At 39.1% G+C, this 27766-nt stretch overlaps 1 protein-coding gene across 2 annotated transcripts in view; it reads right to left on the minus strand.

Moving 5' to 3' along the window:
- The window catches only part of DISP1 (dispatched RND transporter family member 1), an 85693-nt gene that overhangs the window by 35069 nt on the left and 22858 nt on the right, over positions 1-27766 (minus strand). The window contains exon 1 of one of the 2 annotated variants that reach the window (XM_053973972.1): positions 21323-21355. The exons of the other annotated variant lie outside the window; for it this stretch is intronic. The gene's annotated coding sequence lies outside the window, so the exon portion shown is untranslated. Of the gene's footprint in view, positions 1-21322; positions 21356-27766 lie in introns of those variants that run through there. 2 annotated transcript variants of the gene reach the window in all.

Raw genomic sequence — 27766 nt, forward strand, 5'->3', positions numbered from 1 at the left:
GCTTTGAAGCAGTGGACAGGTAGTCTGAATAACGAGGTGGTAGAAAATACAGGTTGTAATGCAGACAGCCCTACTTAATAGAAGATTAAATACAATTAGAAAAAGTGTTAATCTATGTGTTTAATACATCGCACATCTCTAGCTGGACACAAGGTATTTTAAACATGAACATAATTTCTCTTTAGAAATTATGCCAGCTGGACTGCTAAAGCAAGAAAACCAGATTTGTCTTTAATTACTGCACTCCTGATAGCAGTAACTGCTCAGAAAGGACTTGAGCCATGCAGTTCAAAACAACTCTTGGAAGAGCATCATATCTGGAATGTACCATGTGGCAATGTTCCTTCATAACAGTTTTATGGAGTAATCCATCTATCATTTGTGGAGCTAACACTGAACACAGCTCACCCAGCAGACAAGCACTGCAAGCCCCCAGGAAATAAAGTAATGCTGTACCACACCAACTACGTGGGATTGGGGCTCCCCAACTAGCATGTTCTTTTAAAACTTGGATTAAGTTCACCTGTTCCTTTGGCTGCAACTGAAAGAATTTTTTCCTTACATTTCTTAAAAAGAAAAAATACAACCAAAAAAACCCAACCAGACTTAAAAAAACATTGGTTCAACAAATCCCATCTGGACGCAGAATGCCTGCAATTGGGAGTGATAGAAGTGCAAATCCAAGAGGGAATGACGTAGTGGAAATTTAGTATAACCTAATATGTTAGTACAGATAATTTATAGATTTTTAGAAGACAACAGAGAACAGCCAAGTTGAGGGTTGTTTTAACCATATAAGAAAAAAATACCCAAAATCTGTAACTTGCAAAAAACCAAAACTAAACTGTTTTAAGACTACAGATTTTCATTTAAAGTAGGACAAAATTCAAATTTCATTTCAAAGTTATCTAAAGCTTTTTGGCTGTAGTCATCATTGCACCACTCAGCCAGCTGAACCAGCCTAGGCTTTATGGAGTTTGCAGATCTGTCAGCTACAAAGCATCATAGTTCTGAGATAAACATGATGTGCAAAGTAACAGAAACATTTTTTAATGTTAAAATTCATCTAAACCAACTGGACTCTAGAAGCAGTGTATTTCTAAAATAAGCAACATTTAACAATCCCAGCGCTACCTGGTAAGGCTCCTTCCAGATGAAACACCATAATGGCCTTGCAGTCCTTTAAGATGCTGAAGTTTTCCAATGTGGCCAATAGTCTTACAGTTTGTAAACTCAAGTTAAACCCACTCCAGCCTTCATCTGCTGTGCCAGCCAGTGCACAGCCACTCTAAAGGAGGGTTTGCTCCTCCTTCACATTACCAGAATTCTTTGTATCTTTGCTTTTTCTCAGTGCTCAGAGAAGTAACAGGTGGTGCCTGGTGTTTGATACTGGGCTTCATGGGAGATGTCTACTTATCTATCACTGCAATGATCTTTAGCAAGTCAAACTGCCTTTTAATGTTTTATGGTTGTTGATCTCCATTTTGGCTCCCAGCTAGACATTTTTTAAATTCTCCAGGTCTTACTCCAATGCTATCATACGTGGTGCTTGGTTTCTCTCAATACCTTGATTCTTGCTCTTCCATTTCAGTTGTTAACCCCCACCTCTTCCCTGAAAAGCTTTCTCTGTACAAAATACAGGCACTTCCCAGAGCAAGCCATCCCTGTGCTCTCCTTTTTTCCCCCCAGGTATTTCAAGTATATTAAATATATGCATTTCAGCTTCAGGAAGTCTCAAATTCTCATTTCATCAACGAGCAAGCTTACCTGATATATTTATTAATGCAGCTATTTCACTTAGAGAATTGCTACAACACAGCTCCTATTTTTGCGAAATGCCATTATGATCAGTGTGTTTTCTGCACAGTCTATAAATACCCATGTTCTCAACTAATGTCACCCTATTAACAAGCAGATTTTCAGCAATCTAAGTCCTTGTTTCATGAGGCAGTAGTTAGCAGACAATTATGAAGCAGAAGAAGTTTGTGGAGGGGAAATTTCCCCTCCTCCAAGTGTTCTGAGAGCCAGCTGTCCCTGCCATCCCCCTCCACGGTTTGTGAGGCTTAGAAGCTGTCTTGTCCTGAACCTGAGACTCCATGAGTTCATTTCCTGTGTCGCAGGCTGGCTTGGGAACCGCAATTCCTGTGACAGGGAGTTTCCAGATGTCATCATGCCAGCACATCAGCTCATGTAGAGATGGACACACTGGCAAACAGTGTTGCCAAGCTGGCACAGGAACGGACTCACCAGCGACAGCTATGGAGTGAGTGAGCTGCGAAAAGACTGCAAAGGATGGGAAAACCAGGGTTCTTCAGACCCTCAGAAACAGATTTTGCTTTTAAGCTAAAGTTACTTCTCCTGGCACAGAGAGCAAAACAACAGACGACCATTTCCAGAAATCATTTGCAGGGCTTTGACTACAGAAAGTCAGTGCTTTAACTACAAGGTCTTTTCAAAATCAAAATTTACAATAGATATAATTAGACTATAGATAGAAGCAACAAGGAGCTCTGAATTCTCTTCCAGAAGTTTTGTATGCTTCTAAAGTTTTAATTAACAAAAAAAAAAAAAAAGGCATATCTATGTAGGGAAATGGAAGAAAATGTATTGAAGTCCAAAAAGCTTCAAATACTCTGAGTTTTGGAATGAGATACAGCTAGAAGCAGAAATTATTGGAACCACACTACTTCAAGAAAAAAAATGTGCATAGTTTTGGAAATCAGGTGTATACCTCAGCATAGTTTAAGAGCCCAGAAAGCTGTTAAAAAACCCCCAAACATTGTTTACAACTGCCATACTGTCGTCGCACTAAATCTTATTTATACAACTTACTGACTTTCCATTACCATGTGAAAGACTTGAAAATTTTTGCAGTTGCAAATATTCTGATCCAAAATAGCTTTCTTTAATCCTGCTTACACAGAATGGGAAGAAACCAAAATATGTCTCTTTCTGGCTGTAAGAAGAGTTACTTGCATTGAAAGTTCCACAGGTTTTTACTTCATCATGCTGTGGGACTAACATTGAAATTTTTACAGCTGTAAAGGGACACAAAAGCAACACTTTAAGGTATGGCCCCAGCTATACCTACCATCATCCTGGCTATATAAATGTTACATAACAGGTTAAGAAACCCCTCCACCATCTGCTTAGAATAAGACTTTTTTTTTTGTCCAAATTTAAAGGCTATGTTTGAACACAGTAACATAGTAACAAGAATTGTTACTAATATTAACATTTTTCTTACTATTTTAACAGGAGCAGTAATATAATCTCCCTCTACAGTACATTAAAGAAGGCAAAGACCCAGTGAGACATCAGGGCACATGAGGCAGGTACACACTGGCAGTCACACCTTTTTGATAAACACAGAGCATTCTTTGCACTTGGCTACAGAAAACACAGCAAAGCACTTTTACACTATCAGTCCAGCAATAATTTTCTTTGAAAACTAAACATGGGAGTTGTTGGGTTCCCCCCCCCCCCCCCCGCTTCATTCCCCAAGCGTGAGTGGGTTTAAAGTCTCCCATTTGCTGAGCCGTGCTCTGAAGGTCAAATGATAAACCTGGTACATCACTTTTATCACAGCGCATCTGCCCAAAAGCCGCATCTCCAGTCGCGGGGGGGGCGTTTGCTTTCTCACCAGGCTCTTCAGCGCTGGCAGAGTCCTGTGCTAAACTCTCCGGCATTTGTACCCAGCTGAAAAGTCTCTCACAATCTCAGGAGCCCGCCTGCATTACAAAGTAGCTTTGCAGTGTAAATAAACGCACTGAGTTAAATCTCCATCCCCGCGCTTTCTGAAGGCACGGCCAGGTCCGAAGCGACCCAACGGGACGCAGTTCTCGCCACTCACCAGCTGCAAATCGGGGCAGATGGGCAGGAAGGAGGCGGCAGGCCGGTCTCGATCCAGGTATCCCCCGGCTCCGCGCCCGCTCTCTCCGCAGCCGCTGCTCCGCTCGCCCCAACACTGGCCCCGAGCGGGGAGCGCCGGGAGCCGCGGCCGCCCCTCCCCGCGGCAGGTCCGGGCTCTGGCAGCGCCCGGCGGCTCCTCCCTGCTGCTGCGGGAGCCCCGTGCCGCTCCCCGCCCTCGCTCCCAGCCCCCTCGCTCGGGTTCGGGTTTGGGGCGCGGGGCCGAGCCGAGCGCTGCCGCTTCACCTGCCCGCGCCGACCGGGGCTGCGCGACCCGCGGGCTCCGCGCCAGCCTCTCCACGTGGAGAGCGTGAGTGGAACTGCCTTGGCACCGGCTGCTGCAAAGGGAAAGAGCCGAGGAAGGCGGGAGACTGAAAACAGCTCCGGGGCTCATTTGGAGTGCTTTTCAAACTCACTTCAGCCCTCATTAGCTCCTGGCAAGGGCTAGTCCCCCCAGCAAGCTCTTACTTCATCCTCTGGTTGTCAGGCCAAATATTGGTGTGTGGCTACGAATCTCCAACAGGTCTCCAGCAACAAAATACGTACTGGGATTTAAGGGCCTTTACCCCCACCAGATTTTACAATATTTGTACCTAAAAAAAAGCTTCTTCTACACAGGAGTACTTGAGGGTCTTGGCAGTTCATTTCTACATACATCTCAGATAACAAATTTTCGGAAGACTTTATAAATACAAATGTAATTATTACAGACTATTAATGCAGAAAAACAGAACATTTCCTGGTTCACAACTCAAAATGAAAAAATAGAGATTATTAAAGTCTGGAGATAGTTAAATCCTCAATTCTAGGTATTAATGTGGGGAACATGGTACTTGATCACTTAGCAGAGGTAAATGAGGAGCTTAAAATCCTACCAGAGGAAGTGCTATAAACCATATTCTGTGGTATATCAGATCATCGTGTTCAAACTAACTACAAAAGCCCACGTGCTCACAAGCCTTGTATTTTGGGAGCTGACTCCTGGTTTTTCCTCAGCTCTGGGTATCTCAGAACTGGCATCTTCCTGAGGCAGATCTTGTAAATCAGTCCCTGTAAATCCCAAGTAGATGGTGATTTACAGGTGTCTGACTGGCTTTTAGAAGTGCTCTCCTTACTTTCTATTGAAATACAGAAACTCTGATTTCAGGGTCAAATTGAACTGGTTTGAGCAAAAGTAATTGCTCATCTATAAACACCTTTACTCTTTGTAAAGCAAAAGATTTAACCAAAGGAAACACTGAAGCTCAATTTCCCTTAGTGTGACCTTAGAATTACGCATTCCAATTGAGATACAAGTTTTTACAGAAGGCAGCTCTTCCTGCTAATTGGATCTTGTCTTTAACAGGTGGTGCTGCTTCCCCACTTCTAAGAGGAAACTTTTTGTTAAACCTGTCTTCCTTGACTTTCTCACTGAGCTTCAACTGGGAAACTTCACTGGCATCAGCTGCCATCTCCACCTCCCCCACACCATCAGCATCCTATCTAGAACATTTTTCTAACATTAATGGATTCTCTAATAGAAAATTTGCTTTCCATCCAAGTTAGAACCATTCAGTGTTAATGCTCTAGGACAGATTTTATGTAAGAAATGTATTTTGCTCAATTCTATTTATTGATCAAAACAGCACTACTACAAAGCAGGTAACTCAACCATAATTCAAAATAAAAGTAGGATGGCAATACAGTATTCACTTTCTGAATATCTGAAACATAATATAACCTGGAAGCAGCAGAATAATCTCAAAGTTACTTTCCCAAAGTCACACAACTCCATGTATTTTTGAAAAACATAAAACATATCTACATGTATAATGTGTATCGGTTCACTGCGGATACTGTGTCCCTTGTATTTGCTAACCACCTCAAAGAAATGACAAGAGGCACATAATATTTGCTCACTGCTTTTATATCTAGGAGGAAAAGGACTATAAAAATCTGAAAGATTACAGTCTACTAAAACTCTTAGATTATATGTACTGCAGAAAATAGTGTTAAGTTTCTTAGCACATAAATTTAATGCAGATACTTTGTTCCCAAGGGTGACAGTAAAACAAATGTATAATGCATGTTCAGAGATACGCTTAATAAAAGTATTTGTCAAAGTGGGATTTAAATAGCATATCATATATTTGGATTACAGCCTTGTAGTAGATTATTGCCCTTATAGTATCTGAAAACCAAACTCAACACTAAGTGCTGAGAAACCTTTTCCCCATGCTACACTTAGGCCTTGCAAAACCTTGGTTGCCCCAAGTCCCACCCACATATTCCTGGTTTGGACAATTCCATCATCCATCCTTTTTAACATCCCCTTGTGCATCACTTCTAATGTTGCTACTTATCCCACCATTCATCTCCAGCAATAGCAGACAAATGCTGACTCCTTTGTTTGCAAGTAATTAAAAAATACAACTGAGCCCTATACCATATGGAATGCAGGTCCAGTGAAAAAGGATGGAAGAACTTAGAGTGATTCAAGGCAGATCAGGAATGTCAGATTTGATCTGTGGAAGCCTCGAGAAGATAACGGAGTTTATCCTATAAACTATGCTATTCACTGCCTGGAAATGCATCTATGCAGGGAATCTGGAGGACATCTGCACTACTAATTCAGCCTTGGTATAATTCAAAATGATCCTCAAAGCATCAGAAGTTCTGCCCACAGGTATATGGATCTGCCAATATATTTTACAAATACTTTGATTGTTTAGTCAAAGAAAAACTCTAACTTAGTCATCATAAGAGACGCTTTCTCTATTTTTCTATCATAAGGTGGTTTTTTAAATTGAGATTTTAAAATAGCATTATTCGCAGTATACTTCACTTATAAAATCAAGTAGTAGTAAAAAGACTAATACAGTTCCCAGACTTCTATATACAATACTTAGGAAAAAGGTTATGAAGATAACCATGGTAGAGACTCAGAGCTGTAGTCAGTGTAAGAAAATGAGCCTAAAAACTGAAGCTTCTATTTACAAAGCAGGACTGACAGAGTGCTGTAATGCATGAAGTTTGAGCATTCTCTCTCTTCAAACAAGATACAAAGAGCTGCAGTACTTGGCCATGACCCTTTCATAGCCTCTCCTAAACTGAAGACATTGGGCAATGCCATCGAGTGCCAGCCACTTCTCTGACCTCTGGCTGCCCATGATCAAGAGCTGCGACCAAGCTGCCACCCTTCCACCACAGGAGATGCAGCTACACCTTGTACCTTTTCCTGGCGGGATGCCTTCACCTGCCTCTCTGAGCTTAATATGACATTAATCACAGATTCTTCTTGTCACAGTGTCACTCTTCCAAAGAGAGATCCAGAAGAAGCTGAAAGACTTTGAGCATTGAACATTAATAAGAGAGCTGGTGGAAGTCTTGTATGTTCTGGGGATAAATGGGTGATTAAGGACTCGGCAAGTGCTCAGGAAAAAAAAGTGCAGAGGCTTCCAAAATCCATGAAAGCCAGACAGAGGACACAAGAGGTGCTGTAGAAATTCTGATGAATTGCTAATGAACTGGAGAGAAAAAGGGAATATGGAATAAAAGAGCCAATTAGAGGTTAAAATGACAAAATGAGTTCTGCACGTGGCACATGTACTCTGCACATATTTTATTACAGCTACATTGAATTTTTATTACAATTCCTATCCACCTACAGAATTTCCTGACTGGTGGGATTTTTTTTCTTGGATGCAAAAGTCTCTGTTGCCTTTTAGATGCCATAGCACAGTACTCACAGTAGGCATTTTACCAAATGCCTTTTAAAATAAACAACATAGCACAAAAAATATGGTAGGAAGCAACCATTCATTTACTACTTTTCATACTAAAGTATATTTCCATGCAACACTTGAGGTAATACTAAGGTAGCAGCAGCACCTACTTTAATTACTCAGAGGCACACGGGGCACAGACCAGGAACTTCCAGCTTCTAGCAGCACTTGGAACATGCCAGCACTGCACTGAGAAGTTATTGGGGCTGAGTCAGCTTGATCCATCAGAGATTACAAGGTCTAGACTGCCACTGATCCTCACACCTGACAACCTGCAGAGAGATCCAAGAGCCTACACGGTGTTCCCAAGTGTTCTTGGGTCCAGAAATATGAAGCAAAGACACAAAGTGACCTATCTGAGACTGCAGCCATGCAAATATGAGCTGTCTGCTCCTAAGCATAAACTGAACCTGAAAAGAGAATGCCTGTGTCCATAAGGAAATGAAGTTGAAAACTCTCAATATTGGCATTTGGAAGCCTCTGAACATTGGAGTAAATTTACAACCTCTTTTACCCATTCAGAGATGAAAGGAAATATTGCAAAATATAAAAACAAAAGCATCCAGCAACGGAAATCTGGCATTTCAATCTGTAGGTTTATTTACTTGAGATACAGGATGAAGAAAAGGCAGTGACTGAAATTCAAGGTATTAAAATCTATATCCTCTTACACTGGTATTCTTCTACACACTGTTTTCTTCCCCTTGAAGTATAGAAGACAGACCTTCTTATAATTACAGGTTGTACTATAAGCAAAACTGATTCAATATCATCATATACCTATGGCAGAGTAAGTAGAGTCCTCCACTTACAGACTGCTTGCCTCCACAGAGATAAAATATTGTCTGATCAATAGAGGACATGAAGTAAATTGACTGTCCTTCTCTAGCTTCCACTCATCCAGACTTTATCACAAAATCTTTCATAATTGATAACCTGGAGAAAGGCTGAGAAATCTTTAAACCTTGCAAAGCAGTCTTTCTCCAGCACTAGTGATGGGAAAAGTTAAGACATACTCACTGCTCATGCTCTATTGATTGTGGTTGTTTTTTGGGCTTAGGTTTGTTTGTTTGTTTTGGTTGTTTGGGGTTAAGATATGCAAAGGACATCTGGCTTGGATTTGCAAAGTTTAAACTCCACACACTACTTTCAATAAACCAGATATAAACACATTCTTTTTAATATGCTGGAAACGGGATATTTAAGGCCACATCAGCTTAAATAACACTGAAAGTCAAAGCACAGAAATAAATTTCTGGGGGCAAAGAGGGTTTTTCATTGTCCATGAAGTGCCTAGAACAATGTCCTCTCAGTCCCTAGTGTAATGAAAAAGTTAGTTCAGTATGAATCTGCAAACAAATACAGCCTGATTCTAAACTATTTCCTTTATTGATTTTTTTGGCCTTTATTGATTTTTTTTAAAAGCTCTCGAAGTATGATCATGTCATTTTAGAGCCTTGCCTCTTCCCCCAGACAAAACAAGTCACTGGCAGCATTTCCCTTACTTTTTTTTCATTGAGATCCTGAGATTTTAAATGTGAAGGCTGATTTTTATGACATACAAGACTGTCCTGTTTTATCTACTTACATAACAGAAATACTAACATAAATTTAATGACTACATCTTTGGTGGACATCTAACAGACATAAACCTTTTATTTTCCATGTTTCCAAACCAGATGTACTCTGAACTGAAATGCATATCTGAGGCTCCACAGTAACTGAAGTCCCACATCACACAAAAGCCTTGAAAAGCTATTAAGTTTTAAAATTCCTCACATTGGATGAAATTATTTACATTATTAAAAAAATCTGAAAGTTGTGTATTGATCATGAAAAACAGAAGAAAACATTAGATTTAATACTCTGCAAAAAAGCTTTAATATGGAAAGTTTATAAGACAGTTTTATTAGCATCTCAAATAGTTTTCAGATACTAATATGAAGAAAACTCGTTAAAAAACCAAATAAATCTGGAAGCAGAATTGAATATCTATAGTTCTGATTTATCTACAGCTTACAATGTTTTGAAGAAACTTAATAGCTTGTCTTCAGCTGTAAAAGTTTCATTCTCTAAACAGAGTGCTCCAATAATAAGTTACATTAAAATGCAGCTGCATAAACATGTTTACATACAGTTATACTTTCTCATTCACATTCCTTTCTCACAGGTGTACCTTTTCCACTATGAAGTAACTAAACTTAAATGTATCTTATGTAAGTGCACACATGTATAATGTCACTTGTAAAACAGTCCAGACTGACCAGGGGGAAAAACTAACAGAATGCTTTATCTGAACATAAAATAAACAAGTGACATAAAAAGCAGTAATTCTACTACTTGTACTACACCAGCACTTAAATTACAACCACCAGCCTGATAGCAATGAAAGCGACTACTGCAGCGTATTTTTTTTTCCACGACAGGAGAAATGTATTTTACTAATACTGTTTTAATAACCACTACATTAACTTGTCTGTAATCAAAGAAGTAACAAAGAACTGTATTTCTCCCATCATTTGGAGAAATTCATATAGCAACAGTCCAGAAACCACAAATACCACTATTTCCATTTCAGTTAGGGAAGCAAAGGAAATGTCACTTTCAGTTTACACTTTCAGATTCATATTCTTAATTCAGGAAACAGTGAAGTCTTGCAATGTATGAGATTATCTAAAAATACATCAATTATTTTTAAGATGGGGCAACTGTTTTGAACTTAATTTAGAAAAAAATGTAACATCCATATTTACTGCAACTGAATAAACTGAACTGCCATATAATGATTATGCAATATTAACAGCTGTGTGCAAAATAAACTTTTATGTTGCAGATATCAGAAAACTATTCATTTTGCTGTTCACTTCATTCACAGAGCTAAGAAGAAGATTCTTGCTATTCATTTAAGAGTAAGCTAGGTAACAGTGGCAATTCTGAAACGTTTCTTCTACCTTTTGCACGTTCAACCTTCAGCCTAGCCTAGCTCCCTTGGCTTAGTAAAACTAACAGGAAAGGAAATCCCTACCAGCTTTTTTGTTCTTTTTTAAGATTTTCAAAATTAGCTGCCTAAACCTTCAAATAATACATGAAAGAGCTCCCCTTCCCTTTGTGCTCAACCAACATCACACCTTCACCTTTCTTCATTAGGAAAGTGGAATAAGCACCAAAGCTAATTTTTCTTTTTCTCCCCCCAGAAAAAAAGAGAGATCTAAGTGTTTGGAGTAAACAAGCATTGCTAGAGCCCAGAGAGGACCTTTTATTTGAAGTGAGCTTTACTGATACACTAACAAAGGGCTGACAGACAAGGCAGGAGAAAATGGTATTTGAGCACAACCTCAATGTTTGCTCACCAGGCTGCTTGCCTGCCACAGGCTTACCCAAACACAGCCCCTGCAATGCAAAGTCAATCTTTTCTGGCTGTCTCTTAGCTAACAGATGTGAGCCTGGGAATTCCTCATACATTCAGATAAATCAAGAACCAGACTGTTCAGAGCCCCAGCCTCCATGCTTTAGAAGGAGATGTCAGATTTCTGCAGAAACCTCTGATTTCACACTACTTAGACTAAAATACAGTTACTGCCAATCATGCAAGCCACATAATTTCCAAAACTCTTCACCAAGTTTGATACGCTTCCATTTCACCTGCTACTCTATGTGAAAGAACTTGAGACAAGTCTAAACTACAAAACACCAACGTAACATTCCCCTATGGATTTTGTTATGCTATCTCTATTCCTTTTGTATTATGCCCAAGGATTATGAGGCGTGTCTTCTCAAAAAACTGATCTGGCATTTTCTACTGTACACAGGTTCCCTGGAGCCACACAGTTCTGACTGTACAGTATAAATCTTGTGTTGTCAGTACAAAACTGCAATTGCAAACCTTCCTGATCAATGCTTGACTCAAAAAATCCTTTAGAAAAGCACAAGGTACAGAAACATTGCATTTCAGTTGTAATACAAACCCAGATAACTGTTTCTCTGCATGAGGTCCATTTAACTAACCAGATTTTTATGCAGAAGATGACCCAGTATTGACCAAAATAGCTGAGGTGAGGTACTTGAGTGCTTTTTAAGCTTAAGGGTACCTCTTGAGATTTACAGTCAATATATACAGCTGGATACCTACTTAAAGATGGAATTCAAGTGCAGACTTTGACTAGATTACTTTATACATTCTGTGATGTATGTAGAAATTCAGTTGCATAATAGTGATTTTACCATTTTATCCAATTACTATACATGCTCAGTTTCTAGGAGATTCATTGGAATAGGATTTGGTTCTCTACAGGTTAACTCTCTTCACACAAGAATTAAGGAATCTAAAGAGGATCAGCTGCTGAAATATATTTAGGAGTACAGTATATTTCCATACCCAGGATCTGAGGATCGGGACTCTGAAGCAGCAAGACTGATACCAGTCTGCAAAGGAAGCCAGGCTATGAGAATTGAGAGAACACTAGTCAGTGTTGGTCATTAGAGACTACAACTGTGCAGTTGGGTTTTTTTTTATATCCTGGCAAAGAGGAGTGCCTGGGTATATGCCAGCAGTACCACAGCTGTACAAAGTTAACACCAGCAAAGTACCTCCATAGCAGACATGGAGACAGCAGCTGTGGAAGACTCCTGGAAGCCCCAGGCAGCAGCAGCTGCAGAGCCATTCTATGCCTCCAAGGGAAGTTTGGTTCCTTTGCAATTCCCTCCCTTCCAGCTCCCTCAATTGCACCATGTACCTGTTCCAGGGCATGGGCACTGGCAATTTTAATGAAGCTGAGAGATTTTAATGAAGGTCATTGAACCTTTATAGAAAGTGTTCAGATATTAAAACCTGAATATTCTTTTTATAATTTTAAATCTTACTTCACAGAACAGCCTTGTTTAGTCTACAGATTTAACAGTAACCAGCAGATATCATTTTAAAGAGCAATGCATGCAAAATATACTGACCTTCCCAGCAAGAACTCACAGACCAGCTATTAAAAAAAAAAAAGACCAGCCTCAGTAAGGTTGCTCTATTTGTCAGAAAATATATTAATCTTTGCATATGCCCTTTCCAAAACAAGTTAAATATAAATCTACCAGCAAAAAATCTTTCCCAAAGAGTTTGCTTTAGAAATAATGTCAAAAATAATCTAACCGTGAGGGAACCATCCCAATGACTATTGCATGACTTGTTCTTCATACTCGAGTGACACATCCATGTTTTTCCTCACAGTGGACAAAAAAACCTATCACATGAATCTGGTCACAGTACCCAAAGGTACACAGAGTTATTAGGCATTAGAAGAGACTGTACTACCAGCCAGTGTTCCTTCCACCTTTCCAGTACAGCTGACTGTGAGCTGCCAGGCAGGACCGACACTGTGCACGGTGAGTGACCCTGAGCTCCTTGGTTACTGGCACATTATAAACCAGGGGTGAAAGCAAGCTGCTCACACATATCAAGGGGAAGGGGGGCTGGGAAGAAGGGAGAGAAAGGAACCTGGAATGCTTGGCCCAGGGTCACAGAACAAAGAATTTCAGAGCTAGGCGGCAATTTTAAGAGGGAAGTGCCTATCACGCATACGTGCTCATCATGTTCACCCACACACTTCCTCTTCAGAGATTAGTTTTAATCCCAATAAATTTTCTAAATTCAACTCCCCACTTGCACAAGCTTGTTTGCTGGCATAAGAATGGTGGATACAGCAGGCAAGTATAACCAGATGGGGGAGATGCATTTCTTTCAGTGGCACTGATGATTTAGGTTCACTTAGAAGAACACATGCATATAATGTGTATATTAGAGTCAAAACTGCAAAAGCAATAGGCTTTACAGGACTAAAGAGAAACTTTAAAAATGCTTAAGAAAAAGCATGCAGTACATAGAATAAAACTAGAAGGCAGAAATGCAAATAATAGGGATAAGCATGATGCACAATCTCTGCCTCTGATTTTTCTGTACAAAAAGTTATTGCTGAACTAGTTTTGAATTCTCACAAAACAACAAAGCAGAAACAAAGGACTGTGTTCAAAACACTTACAAACTGAAATTCCAGTTCCCTGTATACAGGACTTTCTTTCATTAGGAGAAGATGGAAAACAAGTCAGTGATTAGCATTCTAATTCAATACTAAAACATAGTAGGGTACAATTGGTAAAGGCACTGATGGACATTTTCCCAGGTTTCTTGTTGAATGACTGCACTTTTTCTTTCAGAAAAAAAAGTCGACAGTTCAGCAACATCATTATCTGCTATGACTTTCCTCACAAGGGCTGCAGTACTGAGCTACTTGCATGGCCACTGTGAACACTGAGCAGGAGCACTGATGCTCTTCAGATTATCAGTCACAACATGACTCAGAGCAGTCAGGCTTCTTGTGCACAGAACACACCCCAAAGACTCCACAGTCATCAGGAGCTAGTTTTCAGGTAAACATGTGAGTGACAGCAGATAAAGCCATATTCCATTAAAATGGCAGCAGTGAAACCTTCACAGGGACGTAATTCAAGGAAAACTGCTGTGCATTACTGATTCTGCACAGTACTTCACAAAAGCCTCATGATTACAAAAATAAAAGAGCAGGTTCTGTTGAATTTCCTATGCTCACTCCTCCTTATATTTAAAGGTGGAAAGAAATATTTCCCTCAGGGGAGGGGGGCCCAGTTCATAATTTCTGGATTAAACCTATTACTATTAGCTGCAGAATGAAATTATTAGTGACAGGTTCACTGAATTACCTCTTTACAGAGGTCACTGGAGCTTCCTAGAAACCTAAAACTGCCATTGTAAATTTAGCTAATAACAACTGAGTTTTTGAAACCAACTAAATTAGAGGTAAGCATAATAAAGAACATGCTTTAATACCCTAATCTAGTCATGCACTGTAGTACAATACATTTTCGTTTCTTCACTTTGAAGTTATAAACTGAGAAATAGAAGAGTTTTGGCACGCACCACCTATTACATCAACGTTTCATATCTACAGATGTGGATGTAGAATTTCTATTGATTTTAAATATGCGCATTTCACTTTGAACTATAACACAAATCAAGAATAATTTTTCTGGCAAGTACACAAACCATAGCTTGATTAGCACATTTAAAATAAGATTATACAGAGGCTTAATATAGGATTAAAAAAAAGCTTTCACCACATACAATTCTATTATGAAATGAATCAATTTTGAAATATCAAGAATCTGAAAAAAACAAGAAACCACATGTACCTTACTTTCATTCTATGCTTATTACCATCATTTTGAAGTTTTGCTCAATTATTGATGAAGCACCTTAGGCAGAAATTGTTCAATTCACCACTTTACAGGTTACACTTAGTTCTGCTTAATCTTCCAAGACAGTTCATAAACTCTGTGCACCGTTTCATGTAAAGTACATAGAGAGTCCTCAAAGTCCAGCCTGTGTTTCCCCCTTCCAAGGAAGTGACCTCACCACCAGATTATAAAGTCCTGTTTCTCTTACTGGTGCTCTCTGTTGCTCTGGTCCTGTAAATTTTGCATTCCTAGGAGTACAAAGAATGCCCTTCATCCCAGTCCAGTAAACAGCTGAGGAGTGAAGAGTCTACTTGGTGAGAAACTTTAGCTTGAAATCTTTCAGCTGGATTTCAGCACTAAATCCAAGTCTTCCCTTTCTCAGGGTTATCACACAGCTGCCCAGCAATTACATCCCAGCTTTGCAGGGCATGAGCAGACACTGGTGTGGTGCTGCAGCAGTGGCACTGGGACACTGGGGCAGTGGCAGGAGCAGCACTGGGCACAGCTCTGCTCCCCAGCAAACCAGTTTGCCTGGCTGCTGGGACCATAGAGGGACTGGATTTGCTTACACCAAGCTCTCCACTCCCCCCACAAGCAATGAGAGCCTCCATCGCTGCTGTCCCTCCTTTCTGGTCTACTTTGTCAGAATTTACTTCAAGAACTCCTAGAAGTAATGCCATTCCATCCTAGCCAAACCCATTTTGAAATGTCTGTTTTTACACAGTGTAAAATAAACACCTTGAATTCTGCTGGTTCATAAGGAATTGATAGGTAAAACGGGGCTATAACTGAATTACTGGGGAAGAAATGGAACACCCCATGAAATGGTCATGGTAAATCTTACACCAAATGAGGGTCACCTGTCACAACTGAGCCCTGTTCATTAGTATTGAACAGAAACCTAACAGAGTTCTCATAGTCTCACAAGCCTTAAATAGGTTTAAAACATGCTCTGTTATGATTTATTTTACCAGTGGAACACTATTGTGTAAAGATCATAGAATCCTATTGACCCTGGTCATGAGTTCTGTGAAACTATTACCAAAATTCCCCAGTTGCCAGAGACCTTGAATCTGAAGCAGACTGATACTAATTTGCTATTAAGAGACTAACCTACCATAGAGTGCAGGTTTCTTGGTCTAAATTCAGTTTATTATAAATTCTCTTTGTAATTTCTTTTTTCTGCTTACTATTGTAAGGGGTTTTGTTTCATAACTAATATATCTCATGCAACAACTAGACTAGATGTAAAAGGCTGGAAAAAGAGCTTGATTAATCAACTTTTAAGATTCAATATCACCTTTCGCATAGGACATATCTGATTCTGAACAAGGAAGGCAAACATGCTCCGTGCTGTGCTAGTTTGCTGGCATAAGAATGGTGGATGCTTTGCGGTATCTTTGCGGTAGAGAGTAAGACTCTATTCTTCCACTTCCTCTTGTCACTGGGTGTCTAACTTGAAAAAATGACCACATTCTCCAGTGTCTAGGTTGGGCAAATGACTTCACTGAAATAAGAATTTCTTTGAATTGTTCTAATTCAGAATTTGTGAATATTCTCGGTATTCAGAATTTGCAGAGGACTTTCAGTAAGAATAAGCCAAGAAAGGACAGGCATTTAAATATTGAAGGGTTTCTCATCCTACTAAAGAAACTTAAGAGGTAACACTATTAATTTAAGTAGGTAACCAAAATGATGAGAAATTTGCATGGAAACTGAGGCACTGAAGTCTTGGAGTGGTCTGCATATATATCTCCAAATATTATTTTATATTGTACTACAGGAGTCTAGCTTCTCTTGCAGAGCAACTTCTGCTAGCCTTCAGACATTAGGTGATCTAAAATTCAAAAAAATCTGTCAGGGGCTGTGCCAAATTATCTGCCACCTGGAAACTGTAAAAATCAAAATTATAGGAAGGGACATGAAAAAAATACTATTAAAACAGAACAGTGATGGTAAAGCGTGACAACTTTCCAATAGAACTAACTGGAAACCTGCCTTTTCTGAAGACCCATACAACCTGAAGCAAGCTGAGTGAGAGCTAAGAGCCCTGAGGCATCAGATAAAGCTACCCAAGCAGTCTACTATCTGGAGGTTAAACTCTATTTCCTTCTACAATGAAATACAGATTTTTTTTTGTTGTTTTAGCTTTTAAATTGGATAAAAAATATAAATCTAATTTCAAAACATTTAAGTCCTTTCCAAAAGTACTGTTCTCTCTATCCAGCCAACTCTATACAGTCTCTTTCTGAAAAACACAACATTGCTCAAAATTAAGTTAAAGGATTATTTGGAGTTGTCTTCCATAAACACAAGCCAAGTATCAGCTTAAGTTACTATAATGGTCTTTATATAGGCTCATAAGTCACACAGCAAATTCTGGCAGAAACAGACTTCAGTCTTTGGACACGTTTAGGTATTTGAACATGGTGCCAAAAATCTCCCAAAGATAAGTGAAACAGACCAGGAAAACTGGTTTTAATATCCAAAGAGTTACTCAAGCTCAACTGAATTTATCAAGATAAAGAATACATTTTTCTTGCTGTGCAGAGAACAGATGAATCTTTCTGCTCAATACTGAACAGCTGTTGAAAACAACAGATGCTGAAAACTCTCTAAGAGATTCTACAGAAAATCTTTTATGGAGCAAATTACTTTGCAACCTAAACACCAGAGTTCCTATAATGAAATCAATTTCTATGCCATGGTCTTAATTTCAGTTTTCTTCATATATTCATTCAACCTACAGCCCCTGAGCTTTATATTCAAGAAGTTCTCATAGCAGCAGTTATCTTCCATAAAGAGCCTTGTTCCCTTAACAGTGCTAGTATTTGCTCGTGAAATATTAGTTCCTGCAACCTGCCAGAAAGGAATTGAACAACAACACACTCTGGTCTGACAAAAAAAAAAAAAAAACAACAACCTAAACAAGAACAAAGAGGACATTTTCAAAACTGGGTGCTTTAGTCTACATAGAACAGTTCCTGCTGATTCTGTACTCCAAAGCTAAAAATTGTAATGTTTCACCAATTTACCAAAAAGCTTGTGGTTTTTTTACCCAAGGTTTAAGCCAAATGTGTCTCAGCACTGGATCCCAAACTTTAATTTCCTTCTGCTATTGTTATGCCAGCACTTCTAAATATTTACCCTTCCCAGATTCCTAAAATGGAAGAAGCCAGGGCTCTTTTGTAGTGCAGATGATTTGCACAGACCCCAAGCAGTGGAGAAATTCTCACGCTTTCATGGGAGGGAATTGGATTTAGGGGACACTTTGCTCCTGACAGGGGAAAGTAATCTTTAATAAATTTAAATTGAAGGGTCTTTCTAACACAGAGGGATTATGTATATCTTCCCTACGTACAATAATAAACATTAAAGGTATTAGGAAACATTCCTTAGAGAACTGCAGATGTACATTTTTCATAAAGTGTAGATGTGATTAAACTGTATCTAAAGCTGGAAATGTTTAGCACTACTGAAAAATTAGTTTCTGTATATGTCACTTCAGTTTATCTTCTGAAAAGTTAAACTGTCATTACAGATAAGGATTCAGTAAAAGCTTACTCAAAAATGTGAAGCCAGTACTAACAAAATGCAAGCATAAACAACATGAAAAACAAAAATGCATTTTTATGCCTACTGAATCTTTTGGAGTCTCCATAGGAGCAACTGAGTCCTTGGTATCAAAGAGGGAAGTCAGCTTGATCTTTGCTGGTATCACACATTCAACAAAGTAACCTACAAGAGAAATGCTCCATATAATGTTTATTTATTAAATCAACCCCATAGTCTAGAAAGTCATGCTACCGTAAATCTGATGGAGATGTAAACATGTAAGATACTACACAGTCATCTGAGACAAAATCAGTTTTCCTATTTTTGTAAGCACACACTGAGTTATATCCTCCTACTTAACAGAAATCTGTTGCTAAGGATAGAAAGAAGACTATTTAAACTTGCTAAAGCCATTGATTGTGTCATTTTAGCTGAAGCTGTGAATAAATGTATCAATTTATTATAGTATGCTTTATTTTAAAGTTGTCAAATTATGCACTGTAACTAAAGAAAATCCTTCCAGAAAATCTTAGTGAGCACTAAGCCTCTTTTGTTATCAGAGTAAACATTTCTTTGTGTGTCTATTCCATCTGATAAAGTTGGATTTTGCCCCCTTACAGATGCTGAAAACTTGGGGGATAAGAATCTAAATGAGATCATTGTTTCCATATATTACAGAATTCCTTGAGAATCCATACAAGTGCATAGTAATTAACAGAGGAATATAAAGAAACTTAAAAGAGAAGTGTTTTTTGCACAGTGGGGAGCCACAGTTTCTCAGTACTGGACTCAGAACACATGGGCAAATCAAAAAAGGAGGGAAGAAAACAGAGGCTGTCCCAATCTGCTTTTCAGTCTAAGGCAGCAAAATAAGCAAGTCATAATTTTTAAAAAAACAGGACAAAAATACTTCAAAGGAATGACTGTTAGTGCCAAACTCATTTCACACAGTTCTACCAGTCTATCAAAAGCAATCTCTCCTTATACTTCTGGTACTGCACCATTCCTCCTCACTTTACATGGACCTTTGCTTCTTTCTCATCTCCTGCTTCTGTTTTTATCTCATCTTGTCCTGAATTTCCCTAATTACAAAGCTCTCCAAATCAGAGGAATCAGAAACTTTGATGAATAAATTCTAGAAGCAGCAGTCTAGATAGGGAAGGGGAAATCTGCCTCTGTCCTGCAGGCAACCTCCCTGTGTAGAATACCTGTCTGCATAAACACCACTTACCATTACAAGAAGTTTAGATGTGCAGGACAGTTTGAACAAATAACCAAGGAGCTGCTGTGGGCACACAGGTTCCACAGACCCCATTAACCGGTTTCACTTTTTAATCATTGCAGTGACCTGTACTGCGCTCGCATCTCACAAAACACTCAAGTGCCAGTCACCATAATGCTCCTTCATGAGGCATTCCTTGAGTTCTTCAATTTAGGGTAAGATTATTTCCAAGCTATTTAACCCCTATGGGAAAGAGCTGCAAAACAAAATCTGAAGTTTTGTTCATGAGACTAGGGAGAAATGTAATATTCAAAGTCTTCATTAAAATGACTTTGTTTTTACAGACTAACTTAAAAAAAATACTTAGAAAACATCTTTAAAAAATATTAAAAACCAGTGCTGGAACTTTAAAGCCTTAAAATAAAACTTTAGAAAATAACAGTGGATATTGACAAATTGTAGGCACCTATTTTTCTTAACCTTTTTTTTTTTCTTAACCTTTTAATTTTTCTTAACCTTTTTTTTAGTGCTTTAGACGTCATAAGAAAAAAATAAACAATTGTTTACCTCTCCCATTTAAAACTCATAGCTGAACAGTTAAGAGTTTGATGCATCAAGTAACACAGCTGCTAGTTTCAAAACCAGTAATTATGAGAAAATTTTAAGAAGCTGAAAAAAGCCAAATTTTTCAGTCTCCCAATTGCAGTAACCAAAGGTTGAACACTACCAAGGATTGGACCAAACTTTTTAATACTCTTCCTTCTGCCTTTCCCATTTATCTGACTTAAAAGGTATGCTTTCCCCAAATCTGAATTAAAAGCAGAAAGGTAAGACAGCTAGCTGAACTGGAAACTATAATAGCATTAAAGTTACACTGATATGCAGCAAATAAATACATTGCTAACACTGACTAGCAAGGTAAGAGTCCTATTTTCAGCTGGGAAACCAGTTTTAAAGAGCAGTCAAGGTGAATTTGCATAGAAAGGAACAGTCTGAAAATGGGAAACATTTAGAGAGAGAGTTAACATGTTCTGTATACATAATAAATAACATCCAGACAACAGGCCACAGATAAAATCCTTTCCAAATAGTGTGCTATTCTCAGGAATCTTGCCCTCTGCAATGCAGAATGTACAATGTCAACTCTGGAGAGCAAAGGCAAAAGGGAACAGGAGAAGAAATGGCACCTGGAAAGAAGTAGCCCAGTTTTAGGTGGGATGCTAACACTCTGAAATCTGCTGCATAAGGAGAACAAGCAATTTGAAACAGCTCTTTGTATTACTCCTCAATAGGGGATTTAATGATTATGAAAATAAGAGAATCTGAAAAAAAATCCAACCTCAAGCTGCATAAAAAAGAGAGCATGTTCACAAGGAGAGATGCAAAAACTTATTGCCCTTTCTTCCAATCATAAATGCAGACCATGACATTCTATGTTCATATGTCCTATAATCCAAATTTCCATCGATGCTCCTCACTAAAAGCAAGAAAGCTGTCACTTTCTGGTTCTGGATTAGTTACCTTGAACACAAGTGAGCTGACAACTGTAACAGCACCTTCCCAATACAGCAGAATTAACTTCCCAGAGCCTGCACAAATCAACCCCATCCTTCCTTACCCAGTCAGGAGTGTGACTCTTGAGAAGCAGCTGACTCTATGTAGACCAAAGTCTGTCTCTGCTGGAAACCAGGCTCATGTGTTACTTTTGATGTACTTCAGGCAAGTGAAAAACTTCATTAGAACATTCCAAACAGGTTTCCAGGAACAGCAGCACACTGAATTAGGGGCTAAAGGAAGAGGAGTTGTCAGTTGTAAGTGCACCAGAAAGAAAAACAGGAACACACTTCCTGGGGTTTTTTAAATTACACTTCAAGAGTTATTGTTACTAATAGCTGCTCTGAGCTGTAAAAACTGCAACCTTGGAGGGCAAAAGTCAAAGAAACCCTACTGGTTTTCCCCGGATTACTCACAGAATTAATAAGATCATTTGGAAGGCAGCCTTGAGGTTATCAGAAATCTCCCGTCACATGCCCACAGCAAACTTTTCCAGCATTTCTGCTAACAACTCTTTAATGAACTGCAGCACTGAAGCAGAAATCCTCTTGCCTGCTAGCAGGTCGTGCTGGAATGCAATTTGGCTACCTATGTGTTTTCTGTTTCCAACAGCAAAGTTAACAAAAAAAACAAAAAAAACAATACAACAACAAAAAAAAAACCAAACAAAACCAAACAAAATAAAACACCAAAAAAAAAGTCTTCAGCAGTTTTCCACTACATGATTCTGAAACAGCTTTTTAAAGTGCATTTACCACTAAAAAAATGTCAAAACTTATGTATCAACATTATTACTGACTATATAAGCAAATTCACTGACTATATAAGCAAAATCCTTCAGTACATAGTCAAAGAGAATATTGCCTTCAAGTGCCATAGAAAGTGTTCCTTCTTCAAATATTTTTTAAAGCAATAGCACTGAAACAGGCTGCTCAGAGAGGTCATGGAATCTCCCTCTCTGGACACATTCCTGTGTCACCTGCTCCAGGTGACCCTGCCTTGGCAGGGTTTGGACTGGTGATCTCCAGAGGTCCCTCCCAACCCAAATGAATCCAGGATTCTGTCTCAGGCAGGTAGAAGCAATGCAAACAATAAGAGTTTGAAGTTTGCCACACAGAAAATCCTAAATATCAATGGAACTAAAGGTGAATATGATTCAAACAGATTCTTGTCAAGGAAAGAATTGTAGGATTTTAGACAGGCATGTTTTCACTACACCATGTTTAAGTACTTCGAGGATTTTGGCCCAAGCCACTATTTGTGCACAAGTACCTCATACTCTGAGCAGCTGGTTCAATGAAGTTCCCCACAAAGCAGACACCAAGGTGGATATCAAAAATATAGCTTGCCAGCCAGAAGCTCAGACATTCACTGTGAATTAGTGATGGGAAGCTCAGCAGGAGAACAACCCAAACTGGTATGGCTGCTACAGGACAGCTTAATAGCCACAAGAATAAGCAGAAACAAGTAGAGATCAGACAAATAAAAATGACAATACCCATGGCAAAGCAGGATTTTAACTTGTCCTTAATGTGATGGGCTTGGTCAAACACCTGGCATTGCTGGAAGTGCATCTGGAAGTGTTACACAACTGAAAATCCTTTCTTTTGGCCTTTAGGACAAACTTTCTGAGAAGAAAATGAAAGGACTTGAAGGGGGTGAACCCATCTGGGAGCAAGAATAACATCAGAGAAGAGCAGAGACTGAATGCATGTCATCATCAGGTTGGAACCCAAGGGAATAATAAAATCCCCAAAACTTACTTTCCTCCTTAAAGTCAAAAGAGAGGCCAAAATCCCCAAAGCAGCCTGTCACAGGTAAGAGTCTGAGTTAACTTTTTTATCAATTTGAGAGAAACCAGTATTTGTGGAAGGATTTTGCTGGTTCAATCAGTACACTCATTGGAGACTTAAGATAATCAGGCATTGACTGTCACAGCTTAAAGCAATGTTTTGCAATATTTGACTTTCCCTCCTACATCACAGGCAATCCAAAATGGATTCCAAGCAGGCAGAGAAATTAAGGGTCTTTAGCCAGTCACATCTGTTTTACTTGAAAAGTTATAAGCAGCACAAATTCAACACATCACGAGGCAGAGGGAGCACAGACATCCATCCAAATACATTGCTCTTTCTGCTCTGTTTCCAGAACAGAAAGTTAAATCAGAATATGGAGTGAGCTTATGTCTCAATTGCTGTACATAAAAGTTCACTGTCCTGAGAAGGGTTAACATGGAGAACTTATTGACCACTTGAACATGCAAACCTTTGCATGTTTTTCTGCACATTAGAAACAGCCCTAACGCACTCAGAGATTTTAAGTCACAAATCCTGTCGCATGATATGCAGTTTTAAGAAATCCCATGAGACTGCTGTTGTCTGCTATCTGGGCACTGCTGATTCACTGTTAGCAACCACGTGCTGCAAAGATTGCTGTCACATACAACGTTCTGCATCTTGTTTGTGTTGGCAGCAACTTTTGCCCACTCTTGACAGAAGAAGCTTAAGATGACACTCAGAAATTCCTTGGTCAGGGCAGATTCTCACTTCTCATACAACTCATGTCAGGGAGCAGGGAGGAAGAAAATACAAGAGAAATAAACCTATTAATAAACTCTCAGACCAGAGGAGCATGGGCACATAAAATTTTGATAAGCCAAGTTACCAGTTACCTACACCTTTTACTCCAAAGAAGATGGAACAAAGGATATCTCTTGCCTTCCCTTGTACTGTTACACCATGAGCTTGGAGAGCTGCATGTTCTGCCTTGGACTCGCTGATTTCCATCCAATCCCAACAGCAGCTCTTGGCCCCACTCCTTTTTTTGTACCTTCTTCTCTCCATCAGCAGTGACATGAACCAAATGTGCCATTTGAGCAGATGGGTAACAGCAGCTTGCCTGTCTTGGGCCTTCAGCTACCTTCAACTTTGAAAACTGCTAGGTACAAGTATTCTTCTACCTGGATGATGCTTTGTAAGTTCAAGCAGCACAGTGTCAGCTGAAACACCCAACAGATGGGACAAATGTGCACTGGCTGGTGACTTCCATGGCGGTAGGGATGCAGCAGACAAGTAAATGGTTGTAAATCATGGAGGTTATGGAAGAAAACCACTGTCTTGGAGAAGTCACTTACAATGATAAGATGTGAGGATAATTATCTGAAAATAACAGTCACATCAATTTCCTCATCTGTCAATCTTGAAAAAAGACAAAGTTTTACACTGTGATAAACAGGTGTCTGTCTTGGAAAAACTGGTAGCTGAAGACATCCATCAGCTTTCTGACACTTTTTTTGTAGATTTTTTTGAGCAAACCAAGTTTTGCCAATAGGCAAAGTTTTATCCTGACATTACACAGGGAGCCCAATGACTACTAGCCCAACATTTGTACAACTCCCTAAAATTGACTGATTTCAGAACTGAGAGTAAAAAGTTTTACTTTTTACTTGGGAAGGGAGCAGACTTGCCTTCAAAAATGACCTGATATTATTTCACCATCCCTCAGAGATTATCACTGGGGCAGAAGACTCCTAAGGATGTTCCAGTCAAGGCCTCTATAATGCAGTTTGTGCTGGGTGTGGAAAGCCACATAAATCAGCTTTCCAAGGAAATGTAATTCCTTGGCTAAGCATCTGGCTGACCTTGCCTACTACATGAATATAAAGTACCTTCCTCAAAACCCAAAATGTAATTAAATCTGTGTAATTGAAACAATCAAAAGGTAAATATTTGTGTGCAACTGATGGCAGATTTCTAATACTCTTAATACCTGATTAACACCAGGAATATGATCTCATGTTTTTCTACTCTTTATCTGACGTGGAAAACAAATTAGTACAAAGTATTTGTGCTCATTTAGGAAAATCACATGTCTGCAAAGGATAATTATGAGAAAGATCAGAACAAAGTTTCTCATTATCAGAATACCATGCCACTTCCCACTTTCTACATAGTTTTTCTAAAAATCAAATTTTTCTTAGAGTGAAAAAGCAGTTGTACCTGGATTGAAAGTAAACAGTCTGAACTGATCAGCCTCATGAGGGAATCTCAGTGTAAATTTTTAAGTGCAGCTCTGCTTGGAATTTTAACAAGGTAATTAGATATAGACCACTTCAAAGTGGGACATGTCTATACTGATCACTGAAACACACAGTACCGCAGAAAGGGAACCAGTATTCAACATTTGAATAAAACATGAATAAAAAAAGAAAATCTGTACTCTACAGGAAATGTAAGAACAGACTGAGAGAGTATCTGAGCAGGTCTGCTTTTCATTTTTTTCAGCTAACATTATTTATGCCTGTATCAAAAGCTCCTTTGGAAGCACCAGAACTTCGCTGCTGGCTCCAAATACCTTAACATAATTAGTGTGCTTTTAAACTTAAGTTATGCCATACTTCCTCACCCCTCTGTGCACACTGCAGGTGACTGAAGGTCCAGTTTGTCTTCCCTCTTGCTGACCTAAGGCAGCATTACACCTCAGCTTGTCCTATAACAGCTCACAAGTGTTAAGCTTTCCAAGTCACAGCTCCTCTTCACAAAAGCTAAACTGTCAGTATATTAATCTGTCTGGTGCAGAAGTAGGATGTACACCGTTCTTTCCCCTATGTCTGCAAGCACAAGTAAAACAAGTGTTTAATCACAGTATTTGAGAAAAGAATTGGCTGCTGGGCTCCAAGTTAGCTGATGTTGCAAAGCAATAGCTAACACAAGTAGTAGGGCAACTATCCACTGTTTAACCAAGAAAAGACTTCTATGTGCTATACAATATCCAGACTTTTTTTAGAAGGAAAAGTGAAAATTCACTTGTCTTTATCCTAAAATAGAATTTCTACTTCTCAGTTTACTGGTTTGGTTTCTTTTTTTTTAATAACTAAATCCACAGTTCCTATAAATCCCAATGCCCAAACATATATTTGCATCAAAAATATATTTTGTAGACTGAGGTGCAAAGACTCAATGGATGACATGAGCCAGTTGCAAATAGAGTCTAGGTACACTGTCAGAACTGGGAATGCAGGCAAAAAGCCCTGGCTCCCTCTCTGGAGACCTTGAGAGAAAACAGTATTTCACTTTTAGGGTGGAATACAGAAAGAAAAATAATGTATCTGCCTTTTATAACAGAAATTCATTTGGACAGATGACCAAACAGGTCATAGCTTCAAATTACCACTATGAGATCTGGGGTGTTCTTTTGGAGCTGTTTGTTTGTTTTTAAAATATAAACATACACACTCTTACAGTCATATTTTGCTCAATGAGCTTTAAAAAAAAATCTGTCATACTCTGCAGCTTTGCAAACTGAGACCATATGCGAGCATTATACACACCACAATAAAAAGGCAAGCTGCCTGTTCAACTGAACATCTCTTCCTGCACATGGACACAGATGGAAGCAGCTGTTGCCACTAAATTCAAAGAGCTAAAATGCATCTGAGAAACTGCTCCATTCCCTAGGCAGGACCTGCTCTTATGGACTGCAGCAGAGCTGGATGGGATAGAAAGTAGATGCAAGTAGTGAGGTGGTTTGTCATTCCCCCTTCAGCTCCTGAAATGAGCTCTGCACAGATACTCATCCAGCTCTGAGAAATGAAAAGACAAATACAAACACCACTTCCTCCTGTAACCTGTAAACTAAGCTAAGCAGAAACACAAAGTGCGCACTTTTATTTTACAGCACAAACAAGAACTAGGCTTTTTGTACCAAACCATTAAAACATACAATCTGCCTATCAGGTCACTGTAGGAGGATGAAAAATAGTAGTGTCTGCAACACTGGCTTATACTGGAAAAACAAGGAGGTGGAAGGATGAGGTAATGGAAAAAGGGAAAGCAGTTTATCACCCCACTCACTCTCCTCTCAGAGAAGACTCTGAGCACTCAGGAATAGCAGGGGACTATGTTCCTACTCATGACCTTTCTTTGAAAAAGTGCAGTGCAAAGTCTCAAAAAGTAAAAGTCAGGGAGGAGGCAGAAATCTGTCATTCCAGCACTCCCACTCCCAGCTTAAAACTTCAAGGCAGACGATTGCTATTTCACAGTCTGCTGATTTGCTCTACTTTTCATGAACCAAGAATGCTTAAGAAATTCTAATTTAATCTGTGCTTAATCCCTTAGGTTAATCATGTTAAAATTTTGCTTCTGGAATCTTGAATATCATCAGAGGCAGGAGTGGGCCACTGAAAGTAAACATTCAACAAGAAAAAGAAACCAAGAATCTCCTTGCTGGACAAAAGTGAGCCAGAAGTCTCTTTTATTGAGAATTTTAAAGACAGGTTAGTTTCATTTGCATGTTTTTAGACAGACATGCACCTTTAGGAGGAGAAATCACATGTAAATCAATAGAGAAATAACAGTTCTCTCCAATATTTATCAGGTTAGTAGAAACCAGTAGCAATAGTACTACTGAAGCATATGTGTTTAAGGATTAGAAAAGGCATTCCTGCTTTCTGCAGCTCATGAAATCATGTCTCTCATAGAAAGCAGCTATAGTACTACACACTGCAGTC

The sequence above is a fragment of the Vidua macroura genome, chromosome 3 (assembly GCF_024509145.1).
Source record: "Vidua macroura isolate BioBank_ID:100142 chromosome 3, ASM2450914v1, whole genome shotgun sequence".
Classification (NCBI taxonomy): domain Eukaryota; kingdom Metazoa; phylum Chordata; class Aves; order Passeriformes; family Viduidae; genus Vidua; species Vidua macroura.